Source organism: Hemiscyllium ocellatum, chromosome 37 (genome assembly GCF_020745735.1).
Source record: "Hemiscyllium ocellatum isolate sHemOce1 chromosome 37, sHemOce1.pat.X.cur, whole genome shotgun sequence".
NCBI classification, from domain to species: Eukaryota; Metazoa; Chordata; class Chondrichthyes; order Orectolobiformes; family Hemiscylliidae; genus Hemiscyllium; species Hemiscyllium ocellatum.
The window spans coordinates 1,432,235-1,458,506 of record NC_083437.1 but is presented as its reverse complement, the minus strand read 5'-3'; the positions used below and the strand labels follow the sequence as shown (position 1 = coordinate 1,458,506).

The window sequence follows — 26,272 nt, the reverse complement described above, 5'->3', positions numbered from 1 at the left end:
ATTTATTATCAGTGTGGACATGCATCAGCTTATTTGAATTTGAAGGACAACCATCATGATCAATGAGCAATTTAAACAAGTTTATAGTATTAGAAACATACTGCATTTAAAAGCTGTTTCAATAAATCTTGACGATGGTAAATAGATTTTTTTTCCCAACAGGAGAAATGTGGGGAGCATGTGGTTTCAAAATTTTTTTTAAACCAACCCTAATCAAAAAGAGAAACTGACTTAACAAAATCAAAATTGCAGCTGCAACTGGAAACAAGATCTCTAGGGAGACTGAAAATAGGGAAAGCAAGTAAAAGAGGACACAGTGCATTCCAAACTCAGATGTTAACAAGTCCATTTGTGGTATACAAGAAAACTGAAGGCACAGACAAGATTAGATTACTTACAGTGTGGAAACAGGCCCTTCTGCCCAACAAGTCCACACCGACCCGCCGAAGCGCAACCCACCCATACCCCTACATTTACCCCCTACCTAACACTACGGGCAATTTAGCATGGCCAATTCACCTGACCCCCACGTCTTTGGACTGTGGGAGGAAACCGGAGCACCCAGAGGAAACCCACGCAAACACGGGGAGAACGTGCAAACTCCACACAGTCAGTCGCCTGAGGCGGGAATTGAACCCAGGTCTCTGGTGCTGTGAGGCAGCAGTGCTAACCACTACGCCACCGTGCCGCCCCAGATCTTGAAGCTGACAATAAGAAAAGAGATCCTAAGAGAGTTGTTAGAATTTGGAACGTGCTGCCTGGGAGAATGTAAGCAGCAGGTTCCAGAGGAGGTGTCGAAAGTGATGAGTTTACAGGGCTACGGATTTAGGGCTGGAAATTGGGATTAACTGGGCAGCTTTGTCAGGTGAATTTATAGATACAATGTGTCAAACGACCTCTTTCTGCACTATAAAATCTACAATTCTATGATTAAGAAGCTTCCTCCCTGCCTGACAGGTACATACTTATCTAGGACACATGGGAGCTTTTCCTTGAATAAGCTCCACATTTCTAATGTGCCCATCCCCTGCAGTTTCCTTCCCCATCCTATGCTTCCTAAATCTTGCCTAATCGCATCGTAATTGCCTTTAACCCAGTTGTAACTCTGACCCAGTGGTATACACCTATCCTATCACTAAAGCAAACGTGATAGAATTGTGATCACTATCACCAAAGTGCTCACCTACTTCCAAGTCTAACACCTGGCCGGGTGCATTACCCAATACCAAATCTAATGTGGCTTCACCCCTTGTTGGCCTGTGTACATACTGTGCCAGGAAGCCTTCCTGCACACACTGGACAAAAACTGATCCATCTATAGTACTCGTACTATAGTGTTCCCAGTCAATATTTGGAAAATTGAAGTCCCCCATGACAACTACCCTGTCTCTCTCACTCCTATCAAGAATCATCTTTGCTATCCTTTCCTCTACATCTCTGGAACTATTCGGAGGCCTATAGAAAACTCCCAACAGGGTAACCTCTCCTTTCCTGTTTCTAACCTCAGCCCATACTACCTCAGTTGACGAGTCCCCAAAACATCCTTACTGCAACTGTAATACTGTCCTTGACCAACAATGCCACACTTCCCCCTCTTTTACCATCTTCTCTGTTCTTACTGAAACATCTAAATCCTGGAACCTGCAACAATCATTCCTGTCCCTGCTCTATCCATGTCTCCGAAATGGCCACAACATCAAAGTCCCAGGTACCAACCCATGCTGCAAGTTCACCCACCTTATTCCGGATGTTCCTGGCGTTGAAGTAGACACTCTTCAAACAACTTCTTGCTTGCCGGTGCCATCTTGCATCCCTCAAACTTGATTTCGGACCTCCCTACTCTCAATACTTGAACTACAATTTTGGCTCTCATCCTCCTGCTGGATTAGTTTAAACCCACCCCAACAGCCTTAGCGAATATCCCCCCAATATCCCCCCGGGATATTGGTACCCCTCTGGCTCAGATGAAGACCATCCTGCTTGTGGAGGTCCCACCTACCCCAGAAAGAGCCCCAATTATCCAAGAATACAAAACCATCCCTCCTGCACCATCCCTGTAGCCACGTGTTCAACTCCTCTCTCTCCCTATTCCTTGCCTCACTAGCACGTTGTGCTGGCAACAAACCAGAGACAACAACTCTGTTCGTCCTAGCTCTAAGCTTCCATCCTAGCTCCCTGAATTTCTGCCTTAAATCCCTATCTCCACTCCTATCTATGCCGTTGGTGCCTATGTGGACCACGACTTGGGGCTGCTCCCCCTCAAGAATCCCAAAAACACGATCAGAGACATCACGAACCCTGGCACCGGGGAGGCAACACATCAACCGTGAGTCTCTCTCGTCCCCATAGAATCTCCTTTCTGTCCCCCTAACTATGGAGTCCCCAATGACTACTGCTCTGCTCCTCTTCCCCCTTCCCTTCTGAGCAGCAGGGACAGACTCTGTGCCAAAGCCCTGTGCCACGCTGCTTTCTTTGACGATATTGCTTCTTTAAAAAGGTAATGTTGCCCTTGGCTTTTTTCAAGAGGGGTTTTGAAAGGAAGTGGTTCCGAATTGTCTGGGGTCTGGGAGCTTTCCTAACGGCTAACAGATACTGTCCAAGGCAACCATCAGGAGAAAGGTTTTCAGGTGTTTTTAAAAAAAACACAATTGTACAATGAAAGGGGAATGGCCAGTTCTCCCAGTTCACTGATTTTTTTTCTAGTTTGGTTCAGTTTTAGCAGTTAGAAATTGCTGGGGACAGAGTAGAAAGAGATTTCATGCTTCAGTAAATAATCCCTGATTGATCCTCTTTCTCTTTGATATCTCTTCTACAAGAACTTGGGTTTGAATTTAGTGCTTTTTTGCCAAGGTGTGCGTTTATGGGATGTTGCAGGAAATCAGAATGGCTATTTGTTAAGTTGCGGGGAATGTCGTGCTTTCATATCGTTACTCTAAACTCCATTTTCATTTGTTTGTGTTTCATCCGGTGCCGTGTAAATTAATTCTGTTTTACACAAAGACAAGTGGTTTAACCAGCTGCATCAGTCCTGGGATATCCACCTTATATCTGCCTAAAACTACTAGAAAAGTTAGGATCTGGGCTACCTTCTAAAAATGCTTTGAGGGAGGTCTGGCCTGGTCCTTAACACTCCAATGTGATTGCAAAATAAATGACTCTATGATCAGATATTCCGAAAGCACTACACCACTGGATTTTCCAAACTTCATATCTGGCTGTGGATCAACTGACTAATATGATTAGTTAATAACATCAGTACTATCGCAGCATAGAGCAGCCACGTTGTTAAGATAATAATCCAGATAGACAATTGGTCTTTTTCATCATCCAGCAATTTATTTGTTATTATTTTGTTAGTTGCCTAATATTTTAACACTTTCCATAACTCTCCTACTTACCTGATGCTCTTGTCCACTGAAAATCCTCTCGTATGTGAGCAATGAACTGAGTCCATCCACACAATCTTTGATTGCTTATTCGAGTCTGTCCCGGAAGAATTTTGTGAACTGGAACAGTTGGTAATCCTCACACTTTACCAAGAACTTCATGATTGTGGAGTTTGGATCTAAGGGGACAAATCAACATGAAATATATCATTGAACTTCCACCCAATTGGTTAGAATTCTGAATAACCATAAATCACATTAGGAGTCTTCTGAAATTCTATATACTCCACTGAACTAATATACACCTCACACCGCCCGCGCGTGCACACGAGCAAGCCAGGTCTACCCGGGCAGTGAAACAGTCTGGGAGCAGGGGGAGAGACGGTCACTAGTATGATCACAGCTTAAAAAGTAGACAGATTTGTCAATTGTGATTTACTTTCAACTTACCTGACCCAGACACACTTGATCACCCTGTTTCATTAAACATTGTGACAACTTGAAAATACAGAGTGCAATCACAAAATCAGTCTTCCTTGAATACACCTCCACAATTTTCAAGACTGATAAAAATGTGCTGTGTTTTCTTTTCTCTTCCTTAAGAGAAAGGAACTCTTAGACTCTTTAGAGGCACAGATGTACAACACTGAAACAGAGCCTTTGGATCAACTCATCCATGCCAACCAGAGATCCTCAATTAATCTAGACAATAGCCAATAGGTGCAGGAGTATGCCATTCTGCCCTTCGAGCCTGCACCACCATTCATTATGATCATGGTTGATCATCCTTAATCAGTATCCTGTTCCTGCCTTATCTCCATAACCCTTGATTCCACAATCCATAAGAGCTCTATCCAACTCTTTCTTGAAAGTATCCAGAGACTGGGCCTCCACTGCCCTCTGGGGCAGAGCATTCCACACAGCCACCACTCTCTGGGTGAAGACGTTTCTCCTCATCTCTGTCCTAAATGGTCTGCCCCATATTTTTAAGCTGTGTCCTCTGGGTTGGCACTCACCCATCAGCGGAAACATGTTTCCTGCCTCCAGAGTGTCGAATCCTTTAATAATCTTATATGTTTCAATCAGGTCCCCTCTCAGTCTTCTAACCTCAAGCTCAGTCGCTCCAGTCTTTCAGCGTAAGGTAGTCTCGCCATTCCAGGAATTGGCCTCGTGGAGCTACGCTGCACTCCCTCAATAGCCAGAATGTCTTTCCTCAAATCTGGAGACCAGAACTGCACACAATATTCTAGGTGCGGTCTCACCTGGGCCCTGTACAGCTGCAGAAGAACCTCATTGCTTCTATACTCAATCTCTCTTGTTATGAAGGCATGCTATTAGCCTTCTTCACTACCTGCTGTGCCTACATGCTTGCCTTCATTGACTGGTGTACAAGAACACCCAGATCTCTTTGTACTGCCCCTTTACCTAAATTGATTCTATTTAGGTAGTAATCTGCCTTCCTGTTCTTGCCATCAGATTGGATATCCATACATTTATCCACATTAAACTGCATCTGCCATGCATCTGACCACTCACCTAACCTGTCCAGGTCACCCTGTAATCTCCTAACATCCTCCACACATTTCACCCTGCCACCCAGCTTAATATCATCAGCAAATTTGCTAATGTTATTACTAATACCATCTTCTATACCATTAATACATATTGTAAAAAGCTGCGGTCCCAGCACTGATCCCTGTGGTACCCCACTGGTCACTGACTGCCATTCCAAAATGGAGCCGTTTATCACTACTCTTGGTTTCTTGTCAGCCAACCAACTTTCAATCCAAGTTAATACTTTGCCCCCAACACCATGCACCCTAATTTTGCTCACTAACCTCCTATGTGGGACTTTATCAAAAGCTTTCTGAAAGTCCAGGTACACTACATCCACTGGATCTCCCTCGTCCATCTTCAGAGTTACATCCTCAAAAAATTCCAGAAGATTAGTCAAGCATGATTTCCCCTTCATAAATCCATGCTGACTCTGAACTATCCTGTTACTGCTATCCAGATGTGTTGTGATTTCATCCTTTATAATTGACTCCAGCATTTTTCCCACCACTGAGGTCAGACTAACTGGTCTATAATTCCCTGCTTTCTCTCTTGCTCCTTTCTTAAAAAGTGGTACAACATTAGCCACCCTCCAATCCGCTGGAACTGATCCCGAATCTATCCAACTCTGGAAAATAATCACCAATGCATCTACGATTTCTCGAGCCACCTCCTTCAGTACCATGAGATGTAGACCATCAGGCCCCTGGGACTTATCAGCCTTCAGACCTAACAGTCTCTCCAACACCAATTCCTGGCAAATATAAATTCCCTTCAGTTCAGGTCCTTCAGCCACTGTTACCTCAGGGAGATTGCTTGAGTCTTCTCCAGTGAACACAGATCTGAAGTACCAATTCAATTCTTCTGCCATTTCTTTGTTCCCTGTAGTATATTCCCCTGTTTCTGTCTTCAAGGGCCCAATTTTAGTCTTAACCATTTTTTTTCCCTTTCACATACCTAAAAAAGCTTTTACTATCCTCCTTTATATTTTTGGCCAGTTTACCTTTGTACCTTATTTTTTCTCTGCATATTTCCTTCTTAGTAATCCTCTGTTGTTCTTTAAAGGCTTCCCAGTCCTCCATTTTCCTACTCATCTTTACTATGTTATACTTTTTCTCTTTTAACTTTATATATTTCTTAACTTCCCTCATCAGCCATGGCCACCCATGCCTCCTCCTAGGATCTTTCTTCCTTTTTGGAATGAACTGATCCTGCATCTTCTGCATTATACACAGAAATATCTGCCATTGTTCCTCCACTGTCATCCCTGCTAAGGTATTGCACCATTGAACTTTGGTCAGTTCCTCCCTCATAGCTCCATGGTTCCCTTTATTCAACAGAAATATTGTCACTTCCGATTGTACCCTCTCCCTCTCAAATTGCAGGTTGAAGCTTATGGTATTATGGTCACTACTTCCCAATGGCTCCTTCACTTCGACGTCCCTGATCAATTCTGGTTTGTTGTACAATACCAGATCCAGAATTGCCTTCTCCCTGGTAGGCTCCAACACCAGCTGTTCTAAGAATCCATCTCGGAGGCACTCCACAAAGTCTCTTTCTTGAGGTTCAATACTATCCTGATTCTCTGTCTACCTGCATGTTGAAATCCTCCATAACAACTGTAGTAACATCTTTGCGACAGGCCAATTTTAGCTCCTGATTCAAGTTACATCCAACATCCAGACTACTGTTTGGAGGCCTGTAGGTAACTCCCAAGAGGGTCTTTTTACCCTTAGAATTTCTCAGCTCTATCCATACGGACTCTACATCCCTTGATTCTAGGTCCCCCTGCGCAAGGGACTGAACATCATCCCTTACCAACATGGCCTCCCCACCCCCTCTGTCTGTCCCTACGATAGCATGTGTAGCCTTGAATATTCATTTCCCAGGCCCTGTCCACTTGAAGCCACGTCTCAGTTATCCCCACAATATCATATCTGTCAATTTCCAAAAGAGCCTCAAACTCATCCATCTTATGTTGAATGCTTCGTGCATTCATATATAGTATTTTTAATTTGTTACTGTCCTCACCCTTCCCATCAACTCCTACCTCACTCAACCGTTCAGCATGATCCCTTTTTGAGTTTTTTGCCTCATTGATACAGTTGTCTTTCTTGACTTCCCTTGTTCTAACTTTCCCTTCAATTTCCTTCTTGAACATCCAGTTTGTCCCCTCCCCACTGATACTTAGTTTAAACGTAGCTGTGTTGCAGTAGAAAACCTGCCTGCCAAAATGCAGGTCCCTTACCTACTAAGGTGCAAACCATCTCTCTTGTATAATTTATGCTTACTCAAAAACATACCCCAGTGATCCAAGAATTTAAATCCTTGCTTCCTGCACCAGTTCCCCAACCACACGTTCAAGTCCATTATCTCCCTGTTTCTGGCATCACCAGCCTGAGGAACTGGAAGCAAACCGGAGATAACCACCTTGGACATCCTGCTTTTAAGCCTTCTTCCTAGTTCTCCAAAGTCCCGCTGTAGTATGTTCCTCCTCTTCTTTCCGACATCATTTGTGCCGACATGTACCACTACCTCTGGCTCTTCACCTTCGTCCTTGAGGATTTCCTGCACTCTGTCTGTGATGTCTTTAACCCTGGCACCAGGAAGGCAACACATCATCCTTAAGTCCCGCCTCCTGCCACAAAAACCCCAGTCTGTTCCTCTCAGTATGGAGTCCCCTATTACCACGGCTCTGTGCGATGTCCGACTCTTCTGCTCTGCCTCCACGCCAACTTTTGATTGACAGACCTGGCCGCCTCGCGGACTGGCAGTGTCATCTATCTCTACTGTTTCCAAAAGATTCAACTTGTTCCTGACAGGTACTTCCTTTGGGGTCTCTTGCACCTGTCTCCTCTCTGCCTTCCTCATCGTCTGCTCTCTTCTGGTATGGTCGGTGTAATAACCTCGCTGAAGGTCTTGTCCAGAAAGATCTCGTTCTCTCAGATGAGCCTAAGATCCTCGAGTTCTTTCATCAGTGCTGCAATATGCTTTGTCAGTAGCTGAACGTGCACACACTTTCCACACTTATTCGACACCAGAGTAGTTGACCTCCCACATCAAGCACGTAGCACACTGAACCAGCTTGGCAGTCATGTCTTCACCCTCTTCAACTGCGGCGTAATCACTTCACTCAACCTCCTTGTCAAAGACTCCTGAGCTAAAGCCTCACTCTTCACTCCACAGGAACTTCCTTGGACCCTCTCTCTGGGGCAAGTCTGTGGACTTTTAATTTAGAGGAGGAGGGTGGGAGGGAGGCCCTACTTTGTAGGACTTGGGGTCTAGAACACACACACTCAAATAACAATCACCTACCTTCCTGACGGGCTTTGCGCTCCGACTTCACTTCCGCCCAGCTCCTGCCGCTATGTGCTGCAAAAAAGACCGTTGGCGTCGAGGTAAATTCTTAAATAACAATCATTTACCTTCCCGACCAGCTAGTCCCATTTGCCAGCACTTGGCCCATATCCTTTTAAACTCTTCCTATTCATATACCAATCAAGATGCTTTTTAAACATGGTAATTGTACCACCCTCCATCACTTCCTCTGGCAGCTCATTCTCTATGTTTCTCTCTCTCTCTCACACACACACACACACACACACACACACACACACACACACACACTCAAAACGTGAAAACGTTGTTTCTTAGGTCCCTTTTAAATCTTTCCCACCTGACCCTAAAACTATGGCCCTCCAGTTCTGGACTCCCACACCCAAGGCAAAATTGTTATAGAACTCTTAATTAATACTGGAATCCACAAATATTTTCTGGAGTTAATCAACATATTGTAATTGGAGTCAGTTTACTCTGAATTCAGTGAAGACCTCTGTTTTATCTTATACTTAATACTTTGCAATACCCATAACGACAAGGTCAGAAGGTTCCTGGGATGCCATTAACAACAGCTTCTGTTTAACTTCATCATGTGTTTGCATCCTTTTGCATTTGCAGGGTCAATTTCATGGAAAATTCAAACAGTTTACACAGCAACAGTTCTAAAAATTCATTTCTCTATTCACCAACCTGGATAGATTCATAGAGATATACAGCATGGAAACAGACCCTTTGGCCCAACATGTCCATGCTGACCAGATATCCCAACCCAATCTAGTCCCACCTGCCAGCACCCAGCCCATATCTCTCCAAACCCTTCCTATTCATATACACATCCAAATGCCTCTTAAATGTTGCAACTGTACCAACTTCCACCATATCCTCTGGCAGCTCATTCTATACACGTACCACCCTCTGCGTGAAAAAGTTGCCCCTTAGGTCTCTTTTATATCTTTCCCCTCTCCCCTAAACCTATGCCCTCTAGTTCTGGACTCCCTGACCCCAGGGAAGAGACTTTGCCTATTTATCCTATCCATGCCCCTCATAATTTTGGAAACCTCTATAAGGTCATCCCTCAGCCTCCGACTCTTCAGGGAAAATGGATACTTATGAACCTTTGAGTATATCAGCAGATAAGCTAACCCATTGCATCATTCACCTTCTCTGTAAAACTGTTTCTTGTTGGTGAATTCAGATTATGGCAGCTAACAATGGTAGTTCCCACCTTCTCTACTGACAATGGTAGTACCCACCTTCTCTACTGACAATGGTAGTACCCATTCTACTCTACTTACAATGTTAGTACCCACCTTCTCTACTGACAATGGTAGTACCCACCTTCTCTACTGACAATGGTAGTACCCCAAGAGTTACAAGGTAGCCAGGAAGCAACTGAAGAATGCACTTAAGACAGCTAGAAGGGAGCATGAAAAAGCTTTAGCAAATAGGATTAAGGAAAAGCCTAAAGTATTCTACACTTACACGAGGAACCAGAGGATAGTCAGAATGAGAGTAGGGCTGATCAGGGAGAGTGGAGATTATGGCTGGAGTTGGAGGAGGTGGGGAGGTAGTTAATGAATACTTTGCTTCAGTATTCACTACTGAGAAGAACCTTGTCACTTGTGAGGACAGCGTGAAACAGACTGATATGCTCAAACAAGTTGATGTTAAGAAGGAGGATGTGCTGAAAAATTTAAAAAACATAAGGATAGATAATTCCCCTGAGCTAGACAGGATATACCCAAGGTTACCAGAGGAAAGCGAGGAAAGACATTGCGACATCTTTGGCAATGTGCTTTGCATCCTCATTGTCTACTGGATTAATACCAGGTGATTGGAGGGTGGCAAATGTTATTCCCTTGATCAATGAAAGGAATACTGTAGGGATAATGCTGGGAATTATAAACCAGTCAGTCTTACGGCTGTGGTGGGCAAATTATTGGAGAGGATTCTCAGAGACTGGTTTTTCAAGCATATTAAATCCTTAGTTTGATTAGAGATAGTCAGCATGGCTTTGAGAGGAGCAGGATATGCCTCACAAGCCTCACTGAATTTTTTTTAGGATGTGACAAAATACATTGAAGATAAGGTAGTGCATATGGTATATATGGATTTTAGCAAGGCATTTGATAAGACTCAAGGAAAAAGTGAGGTCTGCAAATGCTGGAGATCAGAGCTGAAAATGTGTTGCTGGAAAAGCGCAGCAGGTCAGGCAGCATCCAAGGAACAGGAGATTCGACGTTTCAGGCATCAGACTCCCCTTGGAAGGCTCATTTAGAAAGTAAGGTGGCATGGGATACAGGGAAATTTGGCTGTCTGGACCAGAATTGGCTGGCCCATAGAAGACAGAGGGTGATGGTAGATGGAAAGTATTCAGCCGAGAGCCCAGTGACGAGTGACGTTCCGCAGGAATTGGTTCTGAGACCTCTGCTCTTTGTGGTTGTTATAAATGCCTCTGATAAGGAAGTGGAAGGGGTGTTAGGTCTACCAATGACACAAAGGTTGGTGGAGTGGTGGATAGTGTGGAGGGCTGTTGTAGGTTACAATGGGACATAGACAGGATGCAAAAATCATATAAGTAGCAGATGGATGTCAACCTGGAAGTGTGAAGAGATTCATTTTGGAAGGTTGAATTTGAATGCAGAATACAGTTAGAGACAGAATTCCTGACAGTGTGAAGGAACAGGGGATCTTGGGGTCCATGTCCACAGATCCCTCAAAGTTGCCACTCAAATTGATAGGATTGTTAAGGCGGCATATGGTGTGCTGGCTTTCATTAGTGGGGGATGGAGTTTAACAGCCACGAAGTTATGCTGCAGCTCTGTCGAGCAGTGGTTAAATCACTCTTGGAATTTATGTTCAGTTCTGGTTGCCTCATTTAAGGAGGGATGTGGAAGCTTTCGAGAGGGTGCAGAGATTTACCAGGGTGCTGCCTGGACTGGAGGACATGTCTTATGAAGAAAAATTGAGGTAGCTAAAGCTATCCTCATTGGAGCGAAAAAGGGTGAGAGGTGTCCTAGCTAATGAGAGATATAGATAGAATGAATAGTCAGAAACTTTTACCCCAGGGCATAAATGGCTATCACAAAGGGGCATAATATTAAAGGTGATTGTGAGAATGCGTGTAGGGAAAGAGTTAAGTTTTGAGTTTTGTGAAACAAGAGGTTCAGCTGAGCATGACTCAGATGAGATAAGAACTTGCAGTTAACAATGGGGTGCTAGAAACAATGGTAATGGGTTAACAAAGTGAAAACACATTCATTATGTAGAGCCATTTTGCAATATTGGAAGCATTCAGCATGTAAAGTCAGTTCAACAAGGTGAACAGTATTCATTATGTAAAGCCAGTTAAGATTACGAACATTCATTGTGTAACAGCAGATGGCTAAATCATTACTATTGACACTTGCTGATTGTAATGGTCACCCAATCAATATTTATGTTGCCTTATCTGGATGCTCCTCCCTGTAAAATGACTATATAATTCATTAAGAAACTGCTATTCCAGAGAAGACCGTGAACTCATGTCTCTGTGCACACGGGCAATTGTTCTCTCTCCCTCCAGGGCCTGGAATAATGATGAAGGAGGTAAAACCATACCGAGTCTCAGAGCATTTTGCTACTTCTTAAGGGGAAAATGAGACGACAATTGGAGGAAGATTTAGGGGAGATGTCAGAGGTTGGTTCTTTACAAAGAGTGGTGGATGTGTGCAATGCACCGCCAGCAATGCTGGTACAGTCAGATACATAGGGACATTTAAGGTACTTTTGATAAGCACATTAATGATAGTAAATTAAAACATATGTAGGTTAACTTGACCTCACAGTCGGATAAAAGTCAGCACAACATCAAGAGCCAAAGGGCCTCTACGGTGCTGTAAAGTTTTATATTCCTGTTGAATGACTGTCGTTCCCCAAGCAACACCAGGGACTGTCCCATTTGAATTGCCGCCATTTGGTTGGAGTATGCATAGTGTATCACTCAAGCTGCTAGTATATACAGTAAGTGTAACATTAAATGTCGCACAGTATTGTTTGGCAACATGTCCATCTCCTTGCCTGTTGGATCATCCCTACTGTGACAAGTCACCTGCCTCTTCCTTTGCATTAAACAACAAAGCAAACCAAATAAAAGGCTGACCAGATTGAAGTAAGTGCAAAGTGAGGAAGCAGGAAGAATGAAGCCAAGACCTGTAAGATTTATGCTGTACAGCTGCATGCGCATGCCTCGGTGTTTAAAGCAACCTGTCAGAAGCATGCAAATCACAGATGTCCATGAGCTCAAAATGAAATATGAAAGCGGTGAAGGTAGTGTGCAGTTTAGACAGACAGCAGGCCTGGTACTATGGTGAAGATGAACATTTGCTAATGCTGACGTGCATTGAGGAAAACAGCACCTCTGAATGTTCCATGGACATTGTGTGAAGACACAGTAGGACAAAACCCTTTCAACAAGGAAGAAACCAGTAGCTGCCAACAGGTAACCACTCTGACCGTCATGCCCAAAACTAGTTCAAATCTAATTTCTCAGAAGGGGAGAACTATGAGCTGCATGGAAAAAACAGCTAATGAGATGCAAATGTATGGAAATATGCTAGTAGTCACTTATTAGAAGAGATATATAATTCATTGCTTAAACCTGAAAAAAGAAACTCTGAACTCTTCTTTTGACATAAATAATCAGGTTATTTCATTCACGCAGTATTTTTACACATTGCTTGCCATTGCCCATACTGCTCTAGGCCTGGTGAGAATATGTGTTGTATATATGCAGGCAGAGAAAGGGTTAAATTCTGAGTTTTGTGAATCAAGAGGTTCACCTGAGCATGGCTCAGATTAGATGAGAATTTACAGTTAACAACGGGGTGCTGGAGGCAAGGGTAATGGGTTAACAAGGTGGAAAGGCAGTAATTACGTAGAGCCATTTAACAATATTGAAAGTATTCAGTATGCAAAATCAGCTAACGAGGGGTAAAGTATACATTGTATGAATCCAGTTAACAAAGTTAAGAACACCCATTGTATAAGAGTAAAGGGCTTGGCCTCTGTTGTCAATACTCGTTGATTGTAACAGTCACCCTATCAATATGTATGTTACCTTATCTGGATGCTCCTACCTATAAAATGACTATCTAATTCATGTTTGAGCAAAGACTGTGAACTCGTGTCCCTGTGCACACGGCGATCGCGCGCGCTCTCTCTCCAGGGTCTGGAGTAAAAGAAGGTAAAACAACTGTGTCTCAGTGTTTTACTTCGACTGAAGGGGGAAACAGAACGACCATATTGCCATAGTTCACGTTATATATTAATGGTTTGGATGAAGGGACTGGGGGCATTCTAGCGAAGTTTGCCGATGATACAAAGTTAGGTGGACAGGCAGGTAGTACTGTGGAAGTGGGGAGGCTGCAGAAGGATCTAGACAGTTTGGGAGAGTGGTCCAGGAAATGGCTGATGGAATTCAATGTGAGCAAATGCGAGGTCTTGCACTTTGGAAAAAAGAATACAAGCATAGACTACTTTCTAAACGATGAGAAAATTCGTAAAGCCAAAGTACAAACGGATCTGGGAGTGCTAGTCGAGGATTCTCTAAAGGTAAACATGCAGGTTGAGTCCGTGATTAAGAAAGCGAATGCAATGTTGTCATTTATCTCAAGAGGGTTGGAATATAAAAGCACCATTGTGCTACTGAGACTTTATAAAGCTCTGGTTAGGCCCCATTTGGAGTACTGTGTCCAGTTTTGGTCCCCACACCTCAGGAAGGACATACTGACACTGGAGTGTGTCCAGCGGAGATTCACACGGATAATCCCTGGAATGGTAGGTCTAACATACGAGGAACGGCTGAGGATCCTGGGATTGTATTCATTGGAGTTTAGAAGATTAAGGGGAGATCTAATAGAAACTTACAAGATAATACATGACTTGGAAAGGGTGGATGCTAGGAGATTGTTTCCGTTAGACGAGGAGACTAGGACCCGTGGACACAGCCTTAGAATTAGAGGGGGTAAATTCAGAACAGAAATGCGGAGACATTTCTTCAGCCAGAGTGTAGTGGGCCTGTGGAATTCATTGCCGCAGAGTGCAGTGGCGACCAGGTGCTAAATGTCTTCAAGGCAGAAATTGATAACTCTTGATGTCACAAGGAATTAAGGGCTACGGGGAGAATGCGGGTAAGTGGAGTTGAAATGCCCAGCCATGATTGAATGGCTGAGTGGACTCGATGGGCCAAATGGCCTTACTTCCACTCCTATGTCTTATGCAAAGCTAGGATCGGAAGGTGTCAGCAGCCACCCAGAGCACGAGTGTCCCAAAATGGACAGGCCCACAAATTAAGCTTTTAAACCTTGGTTTCTCTCAATATTCTTGTGTGCCGGAGACTGTCCTCTCGTTCAATTGCTCTCTATCCTATGGATTCATCGAACGGTAATTAGTTCAGTCAAAAGGCACAGTTTCACAAGCGCGCTGGCAGGCAGGGGTTCAAATCCTCTGTGCTGCATTATGGGGAGGAGTGTGTGATCAAGGTTTGAGTCCTCTGTGTGGTATTGAGGTTCAAGTCCCCTGGGGTAGGTTTGGTTGAGGTTCGAGTCCTCTGCACTGTGGTGGGGTTTGAGCTATCTGTGTTTGAGGTTTGAGCTTTCTGTGTTTAAATGAGCTTCAAGCTCGAGGTTTCTGTGTTTAACTGGGATTCGGGTTTTCTGTGTTTAAGTGGAATTTGATTTGTGGGTAACAACGTTAAATCTGAAACAGTTAAAGTACCTTTAGGCAAATGGGACAGACACTTGATAACCTGGGTCTTTCGTCTCAGTTAGGATAAATCTGTCGTGATACTCTGCGTGATGAGTTAATTATCGTAGATTGAGCATCCGACTAAACAAATTGTTGGGAAATGAACAACCACCATTGGGGGATACTTGTGATCTGCATAAATGTTCAAAAGCAGACGCTGAGGTGTGGAAGTCTAATATTTCACAAAATTAGAAATATTTTATTACTAATTGGAGAATGGTGGTCACCCAAATAAACGAAAAATCCCACCAAATTGCTTGGCAACACATTGCTAAACGTGAAAATATTCCTACTACTGATGATAAATGGAAAAGCAGTCATTGGGAGATTTTGAAGGCATTATGTGAAATGTACAATCTTAAATCTAAAGACTAAAGTGACAAAGATGTCTCTCAGGTGCCACCGGACATATCTGAACTCCAGGCTTCATTCGATAGTGGGGAGATTCTGATGAAAATTGTTTGCCCTGTAACCCCCCATAGCACCAAGGACAAACCTTCACCCCTAACCTGAATCACCTCCACCATGCAACCAGTCCTAGACATCCCCAAAGCTCTGCCACAGTTCGCCCAACTTTTCCCCGAACTCTCCCCTCCCAGCCTGAGAGGCTCAACTTATTAATACTATTACCCTAGTCACATACACTGATCCCGCCTATTGCTGGACTCTCAGTCATTCTAATTGCGGTAAATCAAAATTGAAGCCTGTTCCTAACATGGAAGCCAGAGCAGTTCCTGGAAACCTTGACAAAACATGTATTTGACTGGATGCCCAGATCTTGATTCCCTGGGTAGTGCACCCGAATCTGACTCTGATGCTGACTTCCCCATGAGTACTAATGCTGTGACTAATCACCCTGATAGCAGGTTCCACTGCCCAGAAGCTGAATTACCGCACCGACAGTTTCCACTGTGCCAAGTATCCAATCTGGATCCCAACACCATTGCTCAAAGGCCCACAATTTCCATCTATACACCATGGAAACCACAAGAAACGTGGATGATTATGAATGGCACCAAAGATTTCATTGAACATCTCATGCGTATTCTTAGAATCTACAAAGCTACATCCCAGGACCTTTTTAGTCTTTGTTGCATGATGCTCGCCTCTGGCAAGTGTGAAAAATGACAAGCATCTTTGGGCAACCCTGCGACTTGGGGAGGCTTTTGCTGCTGCCATCCCAAGAGAAAATGATCAGACAGATGCAATATAAATGCCCTGCGCCGCACCCTTCAAAAACCCATTGATCTAACTAAAATTCTAAATTGTAAAGCTAAGAAAGATGAAGACTAGATTACTTACAGTGTGGAAACAGGCCCTTCGGCCCAACAAGTCCACACCGACCCGCCGAAGCGCAACCCACCCATACCCCTACACATACCCCTTACCTAACACTACGGGCAATTTAGCATGGCCAATTCACCTGACCTGCACATCTTTGGACTGTGGGAGGAAACCAGAGCACCCGGAGGAAACCCACGCAGACAAGGGGAGAACGTGTAAACTCCACACAGTCAGTCAGTCGCCTGAGTTGGGAATTGAACCCGGGTCTCAGGCGCTGTGAGGCAGCAGTGCTAACCACTGTGCCACCGTGCCGCCCACCGGTCCAGACTTTTACAACAGGTTCGGTTCCACTTATGCCACCTACGCTGGCGATATCTCCTTCAATGCTGTAACATCTCTACCCAGTTCAATGCACTCTTAATGCAGTGTCTCCCTGACGAAATAAGTAAATCCATCAGTACTCATGCCCTAGATTGGTCAGAAAAAAGTCCCAGATGAAATTACTGGTAACCCATTTCTGGAGTTTGAATAAGTCCGGCTTACCTGTGTCTGTTAAGCACAAAATGGTTCAGAGACCTGTCTGCGATATGGCCCCACGACATAGACATCACAGGCTATCAAATGGAACCACTACCCTGTGTTCCAGAGTTGGCTAATCCATACGACCATGGCTATGCCACATATCCTAATGGTCCTCTGATACCACCCTATACACCAGGTGTCCCTCCTCGCCCTGGCCTGGACATACAGGATTTTCAAGATCAGGGCCAGGGACCTCAATGCGTCCCCCCAGAGGAATTGTTTCACTTGCGGTTCCTTCGGCCACTGGAGGCGTGACTATCCACATAGACAGTCGTTTGTCAGGCCCATCGGACCCCTTCCCCTCCAGACAACAACAGGCCCAAGAAGAACACTGACTGTCGTGCTCCTTTCTCCACCCACAACCAGGAATTCCCCTTGACCTCTAAACTCACAGTTCGTTTTGGGCAACAGAGTTCCCTTATTCAGTTTGTGGTTACTCCCTCTCTCGGCCTCAACCTTGCTGATAGATTCAAATGCCAGAGAATGTCTCCATCAGTCACTTGTGCAGATGGGGGAACTAGTATTTCTAGTATTACTGACCATTGTGCCCTTTGGATACACAGGCTACCTCAATGGTGGTCCTTAGACATCTCTGACTTTTCTCGGCCTCCTGACGTACAGGACGAAGGGCAGGACCTTTAGCCGATTCAGTCCTGTTTCTAGAGTGAGATTAGTAAATTTGTCCTTCAGAATTCCATTCGCAGATAACAAGGGGAAAAGTATTCACTGTATGAGTCCAATTAACAAAGTTAAGAACACCCATTGTATAACAATAAAGGGCTTGGCCTCTGCTAACGATACTCGTTGATTGTAACAGTCACCCTATAGATATGTATGTTGCCTTATCTGGGATGCTCCTCCCTATAAAATGACTACATAATTCATTGATAAGCTGCTGTTCAAGAGAAGACCATGAATTCATGTCCCAGTGCACATGGGTGATCGTTCTGTCTCTCTCCAGGACCTGGAATAAAGGAAGGTAAAGCAACTGTGTCTCCGAGCATTTTCCTTCGACTGAAGGTGAACATTGGATAAGTCTCACTCATAAACTTTTATTTCCACATACTTTGACATAGTAAAACTTCCCAAAGTGCTTTAAAGCAGTCCCCTCAGACAAGACTCTAAGTGAGAGTGAGCCTGAGAGACAGCAGTGTGGGATACCTGCAGTCATAAGCAATTGTGGGGAGTACAAGATGATGATTAGTGGTTGTTGGCATGTTTTAAAGTTAATCTAAATTCATCTATAATAGGGGATGCTAAACTGATTGAATAATAGCAAGTTCACACTTCATGACATCATTATTTTTTTCTTATTCATGGGATGAGGGACATTGCTGACATTTACTGCAATTACAATCATGTATAATCCATTAATCAGATTAAATATTAGATTTAAATTAAATAACACTAAAGAGTTATGAACTGTCAAGTCCTTAAACTTTGTTTCACAATATACAATTTCAATGTCAAACTCAGTACGAAATGCCATCACATGAGTCTTTTCTACAGGTTACATTACTATACAGTTATTATTTGCCTTTTTATTGCATAATACCAGATTCAAAATACCCTATTTCCAAGGTTGTCTCTCAAAATACTGATTTAGACAACCACCTTGTTAGCATTGTATAAAACTATCCGCCACATTATTGTGCAATTTATTTTGCACACCATCTATAAGGCAACTATAAATCTCTCATGATAACAGTACTACCTTCGCAACATGTGCCTGTAATCCCTAAATACACATTACAACTATTGCAAGGAGGCAAACCCTATCTTTGTTTCTGATACTCTCCTGTCAGGAAAGACTCTGTCAACACGGCCTACATTCCCTGGCATATAGAAGGACAAGAAGGGATCTCTCAGAAACACAAAATTCCAAACAGGCTTGATAGCATAAATACCCTGTACTGAGAAAAAAGCTTGGCTGGATGGGAAACGGGGAGAACATGGGGACTCTGTCTCTGCGGTCAGTCATATCACTGAGGTCATACAGCAAGGAAACAGACATTTCAGTCCACTTGTCCATGCTAACCAAGTTTTGCAAATTAAACTAGTTCCATTTGGTTGTGCTTTAAAACTTTCCTATTCATGTACCTAGAGTCATAGAGATGTACAGCATGGAATCAGACCTTTCAGTCCAACTGGTCCATGCCGACCAGATATCCCAACCCAAACTAGGCCCACCTGCCAGGACCTGGCCCATAGCTCTCCAAACCCTTCCTATTCATATACCCATCCAGATGCCTCTTAAATGTTGCAATTGTACCAGCCTTCACCACTTCCTCTGGCAGCTCATTCCACACACGTACCACCCTCTGCATGAAAATGTTGCCTCTTAGGTCTCATTTATATCTTTCCCCTCTCACTCTAAACCTATGTCCTCTAATTCTGGTCACCCACACCCAGGGAAAAGACTTTATCCATTTAACCTATCATTTTATAAACCAGAATAAAAGTTACCTCTCAGCCTCCGACACTTCAGGGAAAACAGTCCTAGCTTATTCAAACTCTCCCCTATAGCTCAAATCCTCCAACTCTGGCAACATCCTTGTACATCTTTTTCTGAACCCTTTCAAGTTTCACAATATCTTTCCAATAGGAAGGAGACCAGAATTGCACACATGTTTCCAATAGTGGCTAACCAATGTCCTGTACAGCCACATCATGACCTCCCAACTCCTGTACTCAAAACTCTGACTAATAAAAGAAAGCATACCAAAGAATGCACCCAACACCGATCCCTGTAGCAATCCACTGGTTACAGGCCTCCAGTCTGAAAAACAACCCTCCACCACCACCCTCTGTCTTCTACTTTTGAGCCAGTTCTGTATCCAAATGGCTAGTTCTTCCTATATTTCATGAGATCTAACCTTGCTAACCAGTCTCCCATGGGGAACCTTGACAAAAGCCTTACTGAAGTCCATATAAATCACATTTGCTCTGCCCCCGTCAATCCTCTTTGTTACGTCTTAAAAAAAACAATTAAACTTGTGAGACATGATTTCCCAAGCACAAAGCCATGTTGACAATCCCTAATCAGTCCTTGCCTTTCCAAATACATGCACATCCTGTCCCTCAAGATTCCCTCCAACAACTTGCCCACCACTGTCATCAGGCTCACTGGTCTGTAGTTCCCTGGCCTGTCCTTACCACTTTCCTTAAATGGTGGCACCATGTTAGCCAACCTCCAGTCTTCTGGCACCTCATCTGTGACTATCAATAATGCAAATATCTCAGTAAAAGGCCCAGCAATCACTTTCGTAGCTTCCCACAAAGTTCTCGGGTACACCTGATCATGTCCTGTGGATTTATCCACTTTTATGCGTTTCAAGACATCCAGCACATCCTCCTCCCTAATATGGACATTTTTCAAGATTACATCATCTATTTCCCTACATTCTACATCTTCCATGTCCTTTTCCACATCAAATACTGATGCAAAATACTCGTTTAGTGTCTCTCCCATCTCCTGCAGCTCTACACATAGACTGCTTTGCTGATCTTTGAAGGGTCCCAATGAAGGCAAGTGTGCTAAACTGTCTACCTGTGAAGCAACTTTCCAGAAACTATGCACCTGAAGCTCAGGTCTCTGTTCAAAACATTCCCAGGTGAGGAAGAATCTCTTTATTGCTCAGAGCTGAGAACACCGTCATTCAGCCTATTCAAGACAGAGGATGATCAGTTTTTAGGCACAAAGATATTAAGAAATTTCAATAGCCCTGGAAGGATCCAAAGTGGAATATGGGAAAATATTATGGCTGTAAGAGCTGCTCTTTTTTTGAGCTATTTTCAGTTTGCAGTTGATTTCCTTGAATTATTGGACTAGTAATTACTGTTTCATTAGTGTTGCATTGTTTTGAAATTTTTGGGGAAAAAAAAACTCACAACAATAGCACTTTTAAACAAGAGGAAGAGAGAGCAAGCAGGGGCCACATGTGAGATAAAAAAAAACAGAGCCGTAAACCTGCACAGCTATCTGATCAGGCAGTGAACTTTCTTAGCTGACTACCTCTGCTAAACAAAACCAAGAGAACTGTGAATGCTGTAATTCAGAAATAAAAACAGGAACTACTGGAAAAGCTCAGCAGATCTGGCAGCATCTGTGATAAGAAATCAGAGCAAATGTTTTGGGTCTGGTGACCCTTCCTCAGAACTCCAGAATAGTGTGTAGCCTTCGTGGTGCCACGATCAAGGATATCTTGGAGAGGATGCAGAATTCTCTCAGAGGGGAAAGGGACAGCACAAGGTCATTGTACACATTGTAAGTAATCTAATCTATTAGTTTCAATGTGGGAACAGGCCCTTCAGCCCAACAAGTCCACACCGACCTGCTGAAGCGCAACCCAACCAGACCCATTCCCCTACATTTACCCCTTCACCTAACACTACGGGCAATTTAGCACGGCCAATTCACCTAACCTGCACGTTTTTGGACTTTGGGAGGAAATCGGAGCACCCGGAGGAAACCCACGCAGACACGGGGAGAATGTGCAAACTCCACACAGTCATTCGCCTGAGATAAGAATTGAACCCGGGTCTCTGGCGCTGTGAGGCAGCAGTGCTAACCACTGTGCCACCATGCCACCCATATGCCACTGTGCCATCCATTGTGCCACCATGTTGCCCATAATGTAGGAAGAGACAAGGACAAGGTTCTGGGGTGAGAATATAGGAAATTAGGCAGGAATTTAAGAAAAAGTTCCTCGAAGGTATTAACATCTGGAATACTCCCAGACATATGTGCTAGTGAGAGTAGAAATAGGAAGATAGAGTAGTTGAATGCGTTGTTTACGAGATGGTGCAGGGAGAAAGATTCGCGTTTTTGGATCATTGGAATTTTTTCTGGGGTAGAAGTGACCTGTATAAGAAGGACGGATTGCCTCTAAATTGAAAGGGGATTAATTTTCTGATTCAGTATGTGGATGTCCAACTAGAGAAGGAACTAAATTTGACCTACTCTTGAGAAATAAGGCAAGGCAGATGGCTGAGGTGTCCATGCAGAAACACTTTGTGGCCAGTGATCATATTTCCATTAGATTTTTGTAATAGTAATGCAAAGGAGAGACCGGATCTAGAGGTTCTAAATTAGAGGAAGGCCAATTTTGACAATATTAGGCAAGAACTTTCAAAAGTTAATTGGGGGCATATGTTTGTAAGCAAAGCAAAGTCGGAAAGTGTAAAGTCCTGTTATCTCACTTTTGAAGAGTCCAGAGACAATCTTTTCCTGTGAAGGTGAAGGGTAATGCTGGCAGGTAAAGGGAATGCTGGACAAGGAGAGAAATTGAGTTTTTGGTCAAGAAAAAGGAAGCATATGTCACGTGAGGATCAAATGAATCCCTATAAGAATATAAAGGTAGTAGAAATATACTTAAGAGGGAAATCAGGAGGGCAAAAACTGGATAGCTTTGTCAAATAGGGTTAAGGACAATACAAAGGGATTCCACAAGTGCTATAAGGACAGAAGGGTAACTAGGGAGAGAATAGGGTCCCTTAAAGATCAGTAAGGTTGCCTACTTGTGGAACCGCAGGAGATGGGGAGATACTAAACAAGTATTCTGTATCAGTGTTTACTGGTGGAGAAGGATATGGAAGATAAAGAACTTGGAAAAATAAATAGCGACATCTTGAAAAATGTCCATATTACAGAGGTGGTGGAGCTGAACATCTTAAAGTGCATAATGTTGGATAAATCCCCAGTATCTGATCAGATGTGCTCGAGAACTCAGTGGGAAGCAAGGGAACTGATTGCTGGGTCCTTTGCTGATATATTTGTATCATCAATAGCCACAGGCGAGGTGCCGAAGACTGGAGTTTGGCTAATGCAGTGCGAAAGGAAGGCAGTAAAGAAATAGGGAACTACAGAACATTGAGTCTTACATCAGTGATGGACATTGTAGGCGGAGATCCTGATGGACAGGATTTACATATATTTAGAAAGGCAAGGACTGATTATGGATAGTCAACATGGCTTTGTACGTGGGAAATCATGTCTCACTAACTTGAAGCTTTTTGAAGAAGTCATGAAGAGGATTGAAGAAGGCAGACCAATGGTGTGATCTGTATGGACTTCAGCAAGGTGTTCAAGAAGGTTTCTTCTGGCAGACTGGTTAGCAAGGTTAAATTACATAGAATAAACTATTTGGGTACAGTTCTGAGGAAGGGTACAGGACCAAAAACATTAACTCTGATTTCTCTTCACAGGTGCTGCCAGATCTGCTGAGCTTTTCAGCAACTTCTGTTTTTGTTGCATTCAGATACAGAAGTGGCTCGAAGACAGAAGACAGACAGTGGAGATGGTTTGCTTTTCAGACTGGAGGCCTGTGAAAACGATGTGCCACAAGAATCAGGGTCCACTGCTTTTCATCATTTCTTTAAATGATTTGGACATGAACATAGGAGGAATGGTATCTAAGATGACAGATGACACCAAAGTTGGTGATGTAGTAGACAAAGAACAAAAAAAACTACAGCACAGGAACAGGCCCGACAAGCCTGTGCCAATCCAGATCCTCTATCTAAAGTTTTTGCCTATTTTCTTAGTGACTGTATCCCTCTGCCACCTGTCCATTCATGTATCTCTCTAGATACATCTTAAATAATGCTATCGTGCCTGCCTCTACCACCTCCGCTGATAATGCATTCTGAGCACCCACAACTCTCTGCATAAAGAACTTTCCATGCATATCGCCTTTAAACTTTTCCCCTCTCACTGTAAACTTGTGACCTCTAATACTCGAGTCTCCTACTCTGGGGGAAAGCCTATTGCTACCAATCCTGTCTATACCTCTCATGATTTTGCAGACCTCAATCAGGTCACCACTCAGCCTCTGTCTTTTTAATGAAAATAATCCTAATCTACTCTCTTCGTAGCTAGCACCCACCATACCAGACAACATTCTGATGAACCTCTGCTGCACCCTCTCCAAAGCATCCATCTGAGGGGCACCAGTATCCTTGAAGGGGAGGTTTGCTAGTGCTCTTTGGGAGGGTTTAAACTAACTCTGCCGGGGCATGGGAACCTGGACTGTAGCTTTAGGGTACAGGACCTTGAGTGTAGGGAGGTTATGAACAAGGCAGCAATCTCGAAGGAGGGTGCCTGTAAACAGAAGGGTGGCTTGAAGTGTGTATACTTCAATGCCAGAAGTATAAGAAATAAGGTAGGTGAACTTGCAGCGTGGGTTGGTACCTGGGACTTCGATGTTGTGGCCATTACAGAGACGTGGGTAGAACAGGGGCAAGAATGGCTGTTGCAGGTTCCAGGGTTTAAATGTTTTAGTAGGGTCAGACATGGGGGTAAAAGAGGGGGAGGTGTGGCATTACTTGTCAAGGATAGTATTACAGCGGTGGAAAGGACGATGGAGGAAGACTTGCCATCTGAGGTAGTTTGGGCTGAGGTTAGAAATAGGAAAGGTGAGGTCACCCTGTTAGGTGTTTTCTACAGGCCTCCTAATAGTCCGAGAGAAGTAGAGGATAGTATTGCGAGGATGATTCAGGAGAAGAGTGAAAGTAGCAGGGTGGTTGTTATGGGGGACTTTAACTTCCCAGATATTGACTGGGAAAGCTATAGCTCGAGGTCGTTAGATGGGTTGGTGTTTGTCCAATGTGTGCAGGAGGGTTTCCTGACACAATATGTAGACAGGCCAACAAGAGGTGAGGCTATACTGGATTTGGTTCTAGGTAATGAACCAGGCCAGGTGTTAGACTTGGAGGTAGGTGAGCACTTCGGGGACAGTGACCACAACTCGGTGACTTTTACTTTAGTGATGGAGAGGGATAAGTGTGCACTGCAGGGCAAGAGTTATAGCTGGGGGCAGGGAAATTATGATGCGGTGAGGCATGACTTAGGATGCGTGGATTGGAAAAACAGGCTTCAAGAGAAGAATACTAATGATATGTGGAGATTGTTCAAGGAACAGCTACTGAGTGTCCTTGATAAGTATGTACCAGTCAGGCATGGAGTTAAGGGTCTTGTGAGGAAGCCGTGACTTAATAAGGAATTGGAATCCCTTGTGAAAGGGAAGAAGGCGGCATATGTAAAGATGAGGCGTGAAGGTTCAGTTGGGGCGATTGAGAGTTATAAGGTAGCCAGGAAGGATCTAAAGAGAGAGCTAAGAGCAGCGAGAAGGGGACATGAAAAGTCCTTAGCTGGTAGGATTAGGGAAAATCCAAAGGCTTTCTATAAGTATGTCAGGAATAAAAGGATGACTAGGGTAGGTATCGGTCCAGTCAAGGATAGTAGTGGGAAGTTGTGCGTGGAGGCGGAGGAGATTGGAGAGACACTAAATCAATACTTTTCGTCAGTATTCACTCAGGAACAGGACACTGTTGCTGGTGTGAATATTGAGTCACAAGTGATTAGAATGGATGGCATTGAAGTATGTAGGGAAGAGGTTTTGGGAATACTGGAAAGGATGAAAATAGATAAGTCTCCTGGGCCTGATGGCATTTATCCTAGGATCCTCTGGGAAGCTAGGGAGGAGATAGCAGAGCCATTGGCCTGGATTTTTATGTTGTCATTGTCAACGGGAATAGTACCAGAAGACTGGAGACTGGCGAATGTGGTCCCCTTGTTCAAGAAGGGGAGTAGGGATAGCCCGAGTAACTATAGGCCAGTGAATCTCACTTCTGTGGTGGGCAAAGTCTTAGGGAGAATTGTAAGGGATAAGATTTATGAACATCTGGATAGGAATAACGTGATCAAGGATAGTCAGCATGGTTTTGTGAAGGGCAGATCGTGCCTCACAAACCTTATTGAGTTCTTTGAGCAGGTGACTAAGGAGGTGGACGAGGGTAAAGCAGTAGATGTTGTGTATATGGATTTTAGTAAGGCATTCGATAAGGTACCCCATGGTAGGCTAATGCAAAAACTACGGAGGTATGGCATTGAGGGTGCATTAGAGGTTTGGATTAGAAATTGGCTGGCTGGAAGGAGACAGAGGGTAGTATAGATTCATCTTGGAGTGCAGTTACTAGCGGTGTACCTCAAGGATCTGTTTTGGGACCATTGCTTTTTGTTATGTTTATAAATGATCTAGAGGAGGGGCTTGAAAGCTGGGTGAGTAAGTTTTCGGATGACACAAAAGTCGGTGGAGTTGTGGATAGTGAGGAAGGATGTGGCAGGTTACAGCGGGATATAGACAAGTTGCAAAGCTGGGCAGAAAGGTGGCAAATGGAATTCAATGTAGCTAAGTGTGAAGTCATTCACTTTGGTAGGAGTAACAAGAAGATGGATTACTGGGCTAATGGTAGGCTACTTGGTAGTGTGGATGAGCAGAGGGATCTTGGTGTCCATGTACACAGATCTCTGAAAGTTGCCACCCAGGTAAATAGTGCTG

The 26,272-nt window shown here is 43.8% G+C and overlaps 1 protein-coding gene across 1 annotated transcript in view; it reads right to left on the bottom strand.

Annotated features, from left to right (window-relative positions):
* The window catches only part of LOC132833543 (NACHT, LRR and PYD domains-containing protein 3-like), a 101,815-nt gene that overhangs the window by 34,081 nt on the left and 41,462 nt on the right, over positions 1-26,272 (bottom strand). Inside the window, exon 3 of the mRNA XM_060851905.1 lies at positions 3,399-3,565. The gene's annotated coding sequence lies outside the window, so the exon portion shown is untranslated. The remainder of the gene's footprint in view (positions 1-3,398; positions 3,566-26,272) is intronic.